The sequence below is a fragment of the Phyllostomus discolor genome, chromosome 4 (genome assembly GCF_004126475.2).
Source record: "Phyllostomus discolor isolate MPI-MPIP mPhyDis1 chromosome 4, mPhyDis1.pri.v3, whole genome shotgun sequence".
Classification (NCBI taxonomy): domain Eukaryota; kingdom Metazoa; phylum Chordata; class Mammalia; order Chiroptera; family Phyllostomidae; genus Phyllostomus; species Phyllostomus discolor.
In genome coordinates, this window is record NC_040906.2 from 93,485,453 (window position 1) to 93,498,935 (window position 13,483).

Here is a 13,483-nt window from a genome sequence, read left to right on the forward strand (position 1 = left end):
GGTGATTTGTTACACAGCATGTGGTAAATGATACACTGGGTAACTAAACCATAATGTTTTCGTATCTTTGTAGCTGGGTCATCAGAACTGAAGTCAAACAGTGTAATGTTACATTGTTATGCCCTTCAAAGCTAATTGTGTTTGTTAGTAGTGCAGCTAAAGAAAGTAATCCTTACTTCTGATCATCACCACAGAGAAATAACCTTTGTTTTAATAATGTCTAGGCATTGCAAAATGAAATAAAATACACTTTGATGGCTTTATGTGTTCTAAGAGTAGATATTCTATGTCATTTACCATTTCCTAAATATGTCAGACTATGTTATAATAGTTAACTGGTACTTGACCTACCTTCCTTGCCACGGATGTACCCCATATTTATAAGCATACATCTCTGATACAGTCTTTGTTTGCTTGTTTTTGCATGATGACCCCATCATTTATTTATTCATTTATTTTTTAATGTAACAAATCCATTTACTTAACGAATACTTATGTTCAAATGTTGGTTACAAAGTACTCTGATAAGCGCATTCACAAAAACAGCAATGACGCTACTCTTAGAGACTCCAACAGGAAGACATCCAACAACAAATCATATAGTAAATACTAAATCACATCTGGGATAAATGCCTGATAGGAATCAGCAGTGCAATAACATTCTATAAAAAATCAGTCTAAATACATATTAGGGCTTAAAGTTTTTCTATTTTTCTCCTATATTTTTAATTGTTGTTGAGGTACAATTGTCTCCATTTCCCCCCCACACCACTCCCCCTCACCCCAGCCATCCCCACTTCTAAACCTTGATCCTGATACAGTCTTTAACTAATGTCTCAGCAATTTTATATGGTTTCTTAGTCTTCACCTTGATGTCCTACTTTATAAGAAGCCCTTGAAAAACTAATGTGTATATTTGAATTAATGAATATCAGCTTTTTTAAAGTTTTTAATCCAGTATCTTTTCTTTCCAAATCTTCAGGTTAATAATTATCAACTATTGTCTATTTTACTTCTTTCATGTAATGGTTCTGTATTAGGTTATCTATTACTCCTGCAGTATTACTCTTGCAAAAAATGAGAAAATATTATGGTTTGGTTTTGTTTTGTTTGTTTGTTTGTTTTTGCATAAGCCACCTGTCTAAAGTTTCCATGACATAATCCAATTTGAAGGTTGCCTGACTTCCTAGTTTGTGCTTTTTCAATATCCTAAATTATTAACAGAGAACAAAAAATAGGAAAGATGCAAATAGAGTAGAAATGAGAATAGGCAAATTACATTTAAGTTAAAGTAAACTTAGACCTGTAGAGCATTTAAACTGTGATCAGTAGACAAGACATTTAATTCAAAAATTCTATCCTTGACATATCAGGGAATGAAATCAAAGTCAATGTTGGGAACTGCCCTTCCTGGTTTCAGAAGCTGTAACCCCACAAGGCTAAGGATGAGAAAGTGACCTTTGGAGCAGAAGGCACTAAGGAGACAAAGCTTATCTCCCTGGCAGGAGCACTGCTTCTGCTCCTTTTACTTCATCCATAACTGGCTCCCAATGCTTAGTCGGTTAGCAAATGATGGGTAAGATTCCCCAAGGGGGGAACAATCTAAGACAGGCATGATCATGTGGGAGGCCCCCAAGGAAGGACCTGGAAGACTACAGCAAAAGGGGGTGATGGACCCTCGCCCCTTGGCTTTGACAAAGCCTGAGTCCCCATCCTGTCCAAGAGAAGTCTCCTAATTTTTTGGCTGCCTTACTTCCCCTGCCTGACTTAAGCTTGAAACAATGACAGAAGGCAGCGCAGCCCTATGCTGGAAAGGGTAGGTTCCCCTGGCAATCAAGCCTAAGAAAGAATATGTAAAATCCTGTGACACCTGCTTTGTTAAAATGCTCTCAATTAAATAAGGGTCAAAGCAAGAAGTGGGTTTGTTTCACAAAGTTTTATTGCTCTTTAGCTATCCTACTCTGGCTCAAAATAAGCCCTCAGAGTTCTTTGTTATGTATTGTTTGATCCTTACTACCTGACAATGATTAATGAACTTTAATGGGCATTCCTGTGCAAAATGAACCTAATGAAAGCCCATTAAGAAAAAGGCTTTTGTCCCTTCTCCTTTGAGAGACTGGCCACCTTTCCTCCCCAAGCAGATCATGTCTTGGTAGACTTATTCTCATCTGTGATGGCTGGGGGGGCCCTGCAGGCAGAGCCCCACCCCCAAAAAATCACATATATTGTATTGATTTTATTATGTATTTTAAAGATTCAAAAAAGTATGAGGGTGATTATAATTGATAAGAATATATATGTGTATTATATATGTATAAATATATATATATGCCACTATCTTAATAAATAAAATGATACCAATAGAATTTAAAATTTTTATGTGCATTTCTGTAATCCAAACATCCTGCATTCCCTTTTAAACTGGCAACTCTGCTAAATCAGCATTTATTATTTCTACATTTTTAATGTTGATTTTATATATATATATATATGTCCTTGTACAATATAAAAATTATGTTGATAAAGAGCTCACTTAAATCTTATTTCTTAGCTAATTATGCAATTCCAGATTTTAAACTATTTCTTGTAGTCCTACAAAGATAGCCTACTGTATCCGGCTTTCAATATTGTCCTTTATATATTATGTCTTCCCTCCACCACCACCTGCAAAGGTGCTGTACAATTTCACTCTGATATATCTAAATATATCTTGTTATTTAATCTTCTTGGAATTAATTATAATTACTGAATATTACTGTGTTTCAACAACTGAAATTCTCAAATATATTTTTGAAATATGTTCTATTATCCTTTCTCACTATTTTATTCTTCTTGGATTCCAATTGTATGTATATTGGATTTTTTTATATCCTCAGTGGGTATAAACCTTCTTTAAAAGCTTTGTTTTCTGTTTCAGTGTTGCATTTTGGATCATTTATACATGTATTTGGCAGTACACTAATTTTCTCTTTTAATGTGTTATTATTGTTTTTGTAATGTATTAGTTCTTTTCACATATGCCAGTCTGTTTCTGAAAGCCATGTGCATATCTTTTATTGAGAATATTACTTTTTTAAATACATATTCATAGCATCTGAAGTCCTAATTCTGCATTTGGTTCCTTTTGTTGTTTACCCTTTCTCTTGAGTATTTCACATGATGTTTGTTTCAATTGATTTGTAATTTCTGTGTGTAAGCTTCTTATTGGCTGATCTTATTTAATGGAAATCCCAAAATATCTAGGTTCAGCTTGACTTTCCTTAGAGAATTTTTACATTTGATTCTTTATGATTCTCTGAAGCAGTGCTTCTCACTCTTTAATATGTGTGGTAGAAAGAAGAAAAGCTCCCCAAAGATGTCCATATCTTAATTCCCAGACTCTGTGTGTATGTTATCTCATATGCCAAAGAGTTTTTCAGATAGGCTTAGGGTAATGGTAATGAATTATGCAGGTGGTCCCAAAGTAATCAATCACAAGGGGACCTATAAGAGGAACAAAGTAGCTCATAGTAAAGGAAGGAGATGTGATGATGGAAAGAGTGGAAAGAAAGGAAGAAATCTGAAATGTTACCCTGATGACTTTGAAGATGGAGGGGCTATAAGTAGCTTCTAGGAACCTGAAAAGGCAAAGTGACAAATTCTTCCCTCAAGCTTCCAGAGAAAAACAGATTTCCACCTTGATATTAGGACTTCTGATCTTCAGTAATGTAATAATCTTGTGCTGTTTTCTACTTTTTGTGATTATAGCGGTTTGCTCCACTGAATTTATTATAATAGCAAAACAAAGAGTATGCAAATCATCTTGGGATCTTATTTAAAAAGAGAATTTGAATAGTAGGATTAGGAAGGAGTAAGAGCTTCTGTATTTCTAACAAGTTCCCAGGTGATGCAGATGCTGTTGTTGTTTGTAGATCATACATTGAATATCAGGAATCTAGGGTAATATTAGCCTGAGAACACATTAAATAAAATTATCAACTTGAGTTGAGTTTTTTATGGGATTATGAAGGTCTTTAAAGTTCAAACCCCATATACCATGTGAAGGTAAATATTTTTTAGAACAAGTTTATTGTAGATAGGGCCCCTATCTTTGTAAAAAAAAAAAAAGAAAAATCTCATTTTACTTTCCTCCTGGTGTAAACTCAATGAATTCTTTGTTTCCTTAAGAGGCCTTTAAACCCAAGGCATTGAATTTGTGGTATAAGCAAATACGTGTAAGGAAACCTTTATCTTATATCTTATTGTCTTTGCAGGTTTCAGCTACTCTGTCTGTATACTTTCTTATTGTTTTAGATATGCATTTATTTGGGAATTGTTGCATTTTGTCCAGGATTTCTAGTTATATTTTCTAGTAAGAGATTCCCTCCACCCAGATTGTTTAATCTGCTATAATTCTAGAAATAAGAATCTTCATCTATATTTGCAAATTTAGAGATTCTCTACTCATTTCTCAATAAATATCTTCTTAATGATTTCTGTTTGCTTTGGTGATATATACCACTGAGAACAATTAATTGCTAATTAAAATCTTTCTGTCCTAAATAATAGTTAATAGTGGTTCTGAGGAGTAAAAGTCAATGTAAGAAAGAACAAGTGGTTAATATAATTAATGTGTATGTGGATTGCTTTAAATGTTTGGACTGACAAAGAGAAGTCAGTGAGAAAATTAAGGAAATCCATACTTTCTGTTAATTTTCAATCACTAACTTAAAAATTTATAAATTCAACGAGGCATGAACTTTATATGTATTGATTAATTCAGTTAATCTTTACAACTTTAGAGAGTAAAGATCGTTCTGATTTTAGACACGAGGAAACTGAGACTCAATAAGATAAAAAAAAAAAACCCTTTTAAAAGGAAAGAGGAGCTCTCATGCATACCACTTGATGTCAATTACCACTTTCCAGGAAGAGGCATACATTGCTTTCATTCTTCAATACCCCAAGGGGAGGAAGAGAGATTTCCTCTTTTCCTAGCAGCAAGTTCAGCCATTGGAAATCATTTCAATTCAACCAATGAAAAGCCATCACCATAATGAACCCTTGCTTTCCTCCAATGGACTATCATTTAAATCACCCCATTCCAACTTTCTCTTCTTTTCTCCACAAACTAACATTCCTCTCCTTTGCTTGCTGTACTTGCCCATAATTTTCACCATAACATGCTTGTCCAGAATTGCAATTCTCTGCTATTCCCAAATAAACCAATTTTTACTGGTCAAAATAACTGCCTGTTTTCTTTCTGAAGATTGTTGGGGCTATTGGGAGCCTTTCTGGTTTCATATAAATTTTTGGAATATTTGTTCTAGATCTGTGAAATATCTCACTGGTATTTTAATAAAGATTGTGTTGAATCTACATATTGCTTTGGGTAGTATGGACATTTTAATCATGTTAATTCTCCCAATCCATGAACACAGTATATGCTTCTAATTTACATCTTCCTCAGTTATAAATGAAATTTTTTTCTTAGGTTGCCTTTCTGATAGTTTATTATTGGTCTGTAAAAAATGCAACTGGTTTCTGATAGTTACTTTGTATTCTGCTACTTTTATCAAATTCATTTATCAGCTCTAGTAGTTTTTTTTTTTTTTTTTTGGTTGAATTTATAGGTTTCTTTATATACAGTATCATGTCCTCTGCAAATAATGACAGTCTTATTTCTTCCTTTCCAATTTGGATGAATTTTATTTCTTCTTCTTATCTGGCTGCTGTGGTTAAAACTTCTAATACTGTGTTAAATAAGAGTGGTAAAAGCAGACATCCCTGTCTTGTTCCTGATCTTAAGGGAAATACTTATAGTTTTTGCCCATTGAATATAATGTTGACTATAGGTTTTATTATATATGCTTTTTATTATGTTGAGGCATGATTCCTCTATTCTCACTTTGCTGGGAGTTCTTATCATAAATGGATGCTGGATTGTATCAAATACATTTACATATGTATTGATATGATCATGTGGTTTTTATCTTTCATTTTGTCTATGTAATGTATTACATTTATTGATTTGAAGATATTATATCAACTTTGCATCCCTAGCATAAATCCCATTTGTTCATGGTATACTTCTGGATTCTGTTTGCTAATATTTTGTTGAAGATTTTCACATCCATGTTCAACAGGGATATTGGCCTGTAAGTTTCTTTCTTTGTAGTGTTTTATCTGGTTTTATAATTTTTAAAGTTAAGGGAGTACATCGTTACCAAGTCCTTATGATATGAAATGTTAAAGGCATTTATCTAAGAAATAGAAGAAGATAAAAAACTAAGAACAGTAAAATGACAACAAATTCACAACTATCAACAACTGAACCTAAAAAAAAACAAAAAAACAAAAGAAAAAACTAAGCAAAAAGAAGAACAGGAACAGAACCAGAGAAATGGAGATCAAATGGAGAGTTTTCAGAGGGGAGGGGGAAGGACAGGGAATAAGAAACATAATTGGTAAGTATAAAATAGACAGGGAGAGGTTAAGAATGGCATAGGAAACAGAGAAGTCAAGGAACTTATATGTACAACCCATGGACATGAACTAAGCGGAGGAAGGAATGCTGGAGGTTTGGGGGGTACAGGGCAGAGGAAGGATAAAGGGACAAAAAATTGAGAAAACTGTAGTAGGCATAATCAGTAAAATTTACTTAAACATTGAAAAAATAATTAGGTTACTGGTGGCTTCATAAAGAGTGTTTGGAAGTCTTCCCTTTTCTTGAATATCTATACCTGATATAAAGCTATATTACAGTATAGTCATTGTAATCAACAGCTTAGTAATGGCATAAGAACAGGCATTTAGATCACTGGAACAGAACAAAGAACACAGAAATCAGCCCACATCTTTATGGTCAATTGATATTTGACAAACGAAACAAGAGCATACAATGCAGTAAAGACAATCTCTACAATAAATGGTGTTGGGAAAATTGGACGGGTACATGCAAAAAAGTGAAACTGGACCACCAATTTACATAATACACAAGAATAAACTCAAAATGGATAAAAGACTGAAATGTAAGTCATGAAACCATGAAATAAAATATAGACAGTATAACCTTAAACATCTCTCATAGCATTAGTTTCATTTATATATATATATATATATATATATATATATATATATCTCCTAGGGTTAGGAAAATAAAGAAAAAATAAAGAAGTGGTACTATATCAAACTAAATAGCTTCTGCACAGCAAAAGAAAACATCAATAAAATGAAAGGGCAACCCACAATATGGGAGAACATATTTGCCAATGATACATCTGATAAAGAGTTAATTTTCAAAATATATAAAGGACTTAACACAACTCAACACCAGGAAGACAAACAATCTAATTAAAATATGGGCAATCATGACTGGAGTGGCTCAGTGGGTCAGATGTCATCCCAGAAACTGAAGGATCACTGGCTGATTCCCTGTTAGTCTAGCCTGAGCAAAGGATGGGATTGGCTGAAGGGGACAGACCCTCCTGAAGCATTCAAAAGTTTGGGCCAGGAGATTTAAACAGAGGAATGGGAATAATGTGCACTTCCTTCTTGGACCCATGGCATGGATGTAGGCTGGGGTCTGAGGGACCTTTTTCATCCTGGAAGCCTTGTGCTGAATGGTGGCTCTGACAACACACATAGACTCCACAAAGGAGCCTGAACCTGGACAGCAACTGGGAACAAGAAAAGCCACCTGGATGATTGTGCCAAAGCCGCCTGCAGTTCCCAAAGGACAGTATTTTTAAATGGGAGTGGGAACTCCTGAAACAGCCTTTGACTAATCTGGAAACAGCTTTTGACTAATCTGGTGCCTGGCTTCTCCTCTGAGCTTTCTGGAGGGAATGGGCTTTGAAGCAAGATCCTGCCATCCTCTCATACTGTGTAGCTTTTGAATAAAAGACCTTTCCTTTTCTCAACTAACCTCTGCCTCTGGAACTTGCCTAAGGGTGACAGCAGGCAGCCAAACCCCGCTTCTGTTCAGTAACAAAAATTGTGACTTTTGCAGAGCACTAACTGCCTGTGGCAGGCCAACCCCAAGAGTGGGACTGTGGGGATTTCTCATTCTCCTGGAATTTCCCTGCACTCCTGCCCAAGGTATCAGCCACCTGAAATGCATGAGTAGAGGGCAGACTCTAAAATGGGGTGAGGATAACCCAAGTTTTGGGGGGGCATTGCTTTTGGGGGTCACAATTTGCATTACTAGTTGGCAAAAGATAAGACACTAAAGCTTGCTTGTGAATACTTGTTTGGAATAATGGAGGTATGGATTCAAATTTTGTTTATACATTCCCAGATTGCTCAGGTTCCTGTGGTCATTGTTTTTTGTTTGAATGTTGAGGTTGCCAGGGGCAGTTCTGTTTTGGCTACTGGAAGCAGGCCACTGGGATGCATTTTAGCAGAATGGTCCATATACAGCCATCAATCAATGTCTAAAGAGGAATTTCTTTTTTAATTGTAACACTATATGGCCTATGTATGTTTTGGACTGTGGGGAAAAATGGCCCCTAAATAGTTCCCCAAATTACTGCAATATTACCATCATGCAGTCAGATTTGTTTTCCCAACTGTTAGGCAAATGGGATGAAATCCATTACATCAGGGTATTTATGTCATCATATAATAGGGTTCATCAGGGAAAGGGAATCACTGAATTATGTATGGAAAGAAGGTGGCCTCAAAAGTCCTCCATGATAGTAAGGCACAGGAAGTTCTCGTTAATGCCCTGAACTCAGGAGACACAGAATTAGTAGCAGTAAGACCTCTTCTGCTAGATATCCTTGAAATAGGGCCTAGAGAGCCACTGGTCCCACCCCAGTATGATAAGGGGAGGGTCTCCCCCTCAAAGGTCCATCAGAGCACCCAATTTGTCCAGGGGGTATCCCTGTCCAGAGCAAGATTTGAGGCAATATCCTGTAGGTGGAGTATATCAGGGAGGCCAACCCACTGGCTACTATTGGTCCCATACTCTGGTTTCTGCTTCACAGTCATTAAATTGGAGGAATCCCAACCCTTCAAATAAGGAGGATCCTCAGAAAATGACAGACCTTATCATGTCCTTTTTTTGTCAATCCTCATTTATACTGAGTGGATGTACAAGCTCTCCTTAACATCCTGCTAACAGGAGATGAAGGTTGTTAGTTATAAATAAAGCTAATGAAGAGACTCAGTGCTTCTACCAAGAGAATCCCAATGGGACCCCTAAACCAGCTGGGGCAATTCCATTGACAGAACTAAACTGGGGCACAAATAGTGGAGACATTGCCTTTCTAGAACATTATAAAAGGTGCATGCTGGAAGGGTTTAACAAAAGGATACCTTAGCAAAAAAATCCAGAATATGGTACTCACTATTCAGTGAAAACCAATGAAGATCCTGAATTTTTAGAAAGGATCTATCAGACTTACTGAAAGCATACTGATGATGACCCACAGGTACCAGAAAATGTCCAGATGTAAACATGACTTTTATTGGTCAAAGTGCCCCAGATATCAGAAGGAAACTCCAATGTTTTGGTGGGGCATTGGGAATTAATTTATCCAAGTTGGTGGACATAGCTTTTAAAGCTTACAATGCCCAGGAAACAAGGAAATTAAGGCAGGCCATTTTCTCATTTTCTTAAAAACAGTGTGGGGAAACCAGAAGAGATGGAATCTGGAAGGAAAATGGAAAGGCCCACTAGGCACCTATCAATGGGACTATTGTGAGGAGGAGGGCCATTGAGGAAAGGAATGCCCGAAATTCAAAAGGAGAAATAAAGTGGATAAAAATCCTCACTGAGAAATGCTAGAAGGGGAAGTGGAATCTGACAGCAAAAGAGTAGGCTCAAGGGCTTCCCTAGGTATCTCCCAACCTATTATTTTTTCCCCTCTCAGGAGCCCCAGGGACAACTGATAGTGGGAAAGAAGCTAATTGATTTCCTTGTAGATACAGGAACTATGTACTCCTTATTAAATACAAAATTAACTAAGAAAAGTTTGGTTGTACTATGGTTACTGGAATGACTGGACAATTCCTAAAACAGGTATTCTTTCAAGTTCTAGAATTTCAGCTTAGGGATCAAAAGCTTATGCATAGTGTTTTCTGCTTGCCAGACTGCCCCGTTCTATTGCTGGGCTGATATTTTCTTTGTAAATTGCATGCCCAAGTAACTTTCTCCCAAGAAGGAGCAATTGTGTGTAAAAGCCCTGCTGGACCACCCTCTCCAGCTCCAGGCACTCCTGACTTGTCCAGAAGCACCCAATGATAAACTCATCTCATCCAAGATTGATAAGCAAGCCATTTGGTCTGATGGAACCACAGGCAGAGCAGTTAACATCCAACCCTTTAAAACTAACCTAAAAGAAGTGGCAAGGATTCCAAAGAAGAAATAATACCCCATTAAAAGGAAAACTTTAGAGGGTATTCAACCAGTAGCTATAAATGACAAAGTCTAGGACATTCATTCTATGGTGCCCAACCCTTCTATTTTGTTAAACAACCCAAATGTTCCCTTATAGACTAGCACAACCTTGGACCAGGCCACCTTGCTCCCAGATTCAGAGAGAGACTTGGCTCTCCAGTATGACTGCTTGGACCAGCTGCTGATGGCACCTGACTGGGAATTATATACACATGGGACTGGCTTTATGGGAAATGGCCAATGATGAGCTGGGTTTGGACTTCCTCAAATAATTCAAAGTGAATAGATCATCATTCATTTCAGAGATTTCCCAGAAGATTGGACAGGCACTCCAGCTTCAATGGAAACCACATACATTTTGGAGACCTCAATCTATAGGAAAGACTGAGAAAATTAACCACACAATAAAGAAGACCCTGGTGGAAACATGCCAAGAAATGCATTAGAAATGGGACCAGTCACTCTCTATTGCCTTGCTCTGTATTAGGGTAGTATTTAGAAATGGGCTTAAATTGAGCCCTTGTGAAATAGTTTATGGGAGAACCTTCCATATCTTTGTTTTAGGTATATCCCCTTCAAATTCAGAGCATGAATCAAAAATTAAACAATATGTACAATTTAAGTCAAACACCAACAATTTTGCACAAGTTTGCTCATTGCAGGTCTGTCTATCTGGCTGTCAAGACCTTGTGCCCATTCTGGCCCAGAGACTGAGTCTTACAAAGACCTAGGAGACTCAAGGCCCTAAACAACAGTTAGTCAAGCAGTTGACAGATCCCTATGACATTTTTCTAACAACACACTCTTCTCTAAACTACAGGAGTCAAGCCTTGGATCCACCACACAGGGATGAAGCAGGTATAACCTGAAGAGGACTGGGACCCTGCTGCTGGTTGATACTGAAAGGGAAAGCTGGATCTGCATTCCTGAAAAGATTTAAAATTCCTCCTTTGGAAAGGGGCAGGAGCTTCCAAGGCTAAGTCCTTTTTTTTTTCCATTTTGCATTTCCCAGGTGGTGACTTCCTTAGCAAATTTATTCTGTTTGGGTAAAAAGGAAGTGCCACCCAAAGCCCTACTACACAATAAGGATTTAGGAAGGAATAGGAACAAAAAGTCTGTATTTTAAGAAGTTTTGAAATGTGTTTACTGAACTAAGGACTTTTAGCTGTCTGATGCAGAGTTAAAATATGGTCATTTCCACTGTTAAAAGGACAAGCACTGGAAGCGAGTTAGGCTAAAATGGTTATCGCTGAATAAGTAAGAAGGTGTGCGAAGGTTGTAGAAAGATATATAGAAGGTTGTGACAGTAGTAGAAGTTTGTAAAATTTTTAAATTTGAAAACAAAGAAACCTCAGTGTTTAGTTACAGTTATTCTTTGCTTGCTTTATCTTTCGGGGAGTTGGTTTGATTTTGCTGTTTTGTATAGGAATTGTGTGTCCCTGCCATTTAGGCTTCATGCCATTTGGACCTCGTCAGCATTGTTTGTGGTACCAGTCGTTGTGAGTAAAATTTTGAGGTTATTCCCAGTACTTCCTTTTAGCTGTTTTGAATATAAATTGGGGTTTCTAAGAGTTAAGAGTTCACATTAAGTTGGAAAGAATTTGTATAGTTTTAGTAATAGAAAACATAATAAGGTATGAAGATGCAATTTTGAAGGACAAATATTATTTTTTTTTGGCATGGTATTTTTATCCCTACCTGATATTTCCAGAATTTGGTATTCTTCATGAGTGAATGTTGATATAAAGTTTCTTTGCATAAGTGCCCATCAAATGAGTGAATAAAAAAAAAACTGTGGTACATTTACACAATGGAATATTACATGGCCATAAAGAAAAGGAACTTTTACCTTTTGCAGAGGCTTGGAGATTATCATGCTAAGTGAAACAAACCAGTCAGAAAAAAACAAATACTATATGATCTTACTTATATGTGGAATCTAATTAATAAAAATAAATGGGCAAAAAATGTAGCAACAGAGGCATGGACACATGGAACAGACTGACAGCTCTAACAGGGGAAGGGAAAGGGGGTACTGGATGAAAGAAACGGAAATGATTAGCCAAAGAACATATATGTATTACCCATGGACCCAGTCAACAGTATGGTGATGACCAGAGGGAAGGGGTTCAGGGGTTGGGTGGAAGTGTGCAAAGGGGGGAATTTGGGGACACTTGTAAAAACATCAATAATAAAAATAAAGAAAAAAGAGAAAAAAAACTGTCTGCTGTATTTTTAAGGTCAATGAGGTCTTTCTTATATCAAAATTATGGTCTTTCCACTACCCATGTTTGGTCTAGAGCAGTCCAAAATAGGGATTTGCAATTGACTTTAAGTGCTGTGTGTAATTCTTAAATATTACTTAGGCAATGTAATAATCTCTTTTATACACTGCCAGTTGAAAACAAATTAGGGGAAATATTTTTCAAAAATAATCCAGGAAAAGTAAATATATATATTACATGATATATTTGCAAATAAGAACTTTTTGAATATATATGCACACAGAAACACAAAAACATACCTACATAATCTGCTGCTGATTTTTGCTATTAAATATATATGGGCCACAAATTCCTAACCCAAGCTTCTCAACATATTCTACATCTAATTCCTTTGAAGAGCATTATATTTGCCACCCCACCCCAATTTCATCAATCTCAATAGATCAATTCACCAACATTTGTCATTTAGCATAAAATTCTTTGATTTCCCCTGCCTTTCTCACATAACTTTGTAAATCCAAAAACACCCTCCAGTTACAAAGGGTAAAATACCACCTTGATTTCAAAGCCACATCTCCACATGTTTTTTAATCCTAATACCCTCTATCTCCCAGAGATTGAGTTCTATTGATTATTTCTCCATCCCTTTTACCTTTAATTTCTCTGACTGCATTCTTTTGTTAATCATACATAATGCTCCCACATGCTAAAAACTACCCATATTTTTCAGATTATAAGATGCACGCCTCCAAAAATTTGGGAAGAAAAGAAGGGGTGTGTCTTATAGTCCAAATGTAGCTTACCTGGCTCAACGGGGTGGGGGCAGGGTGATGGCTTATGTTATTTATGTTATTAAATATTTTACCACATTTTT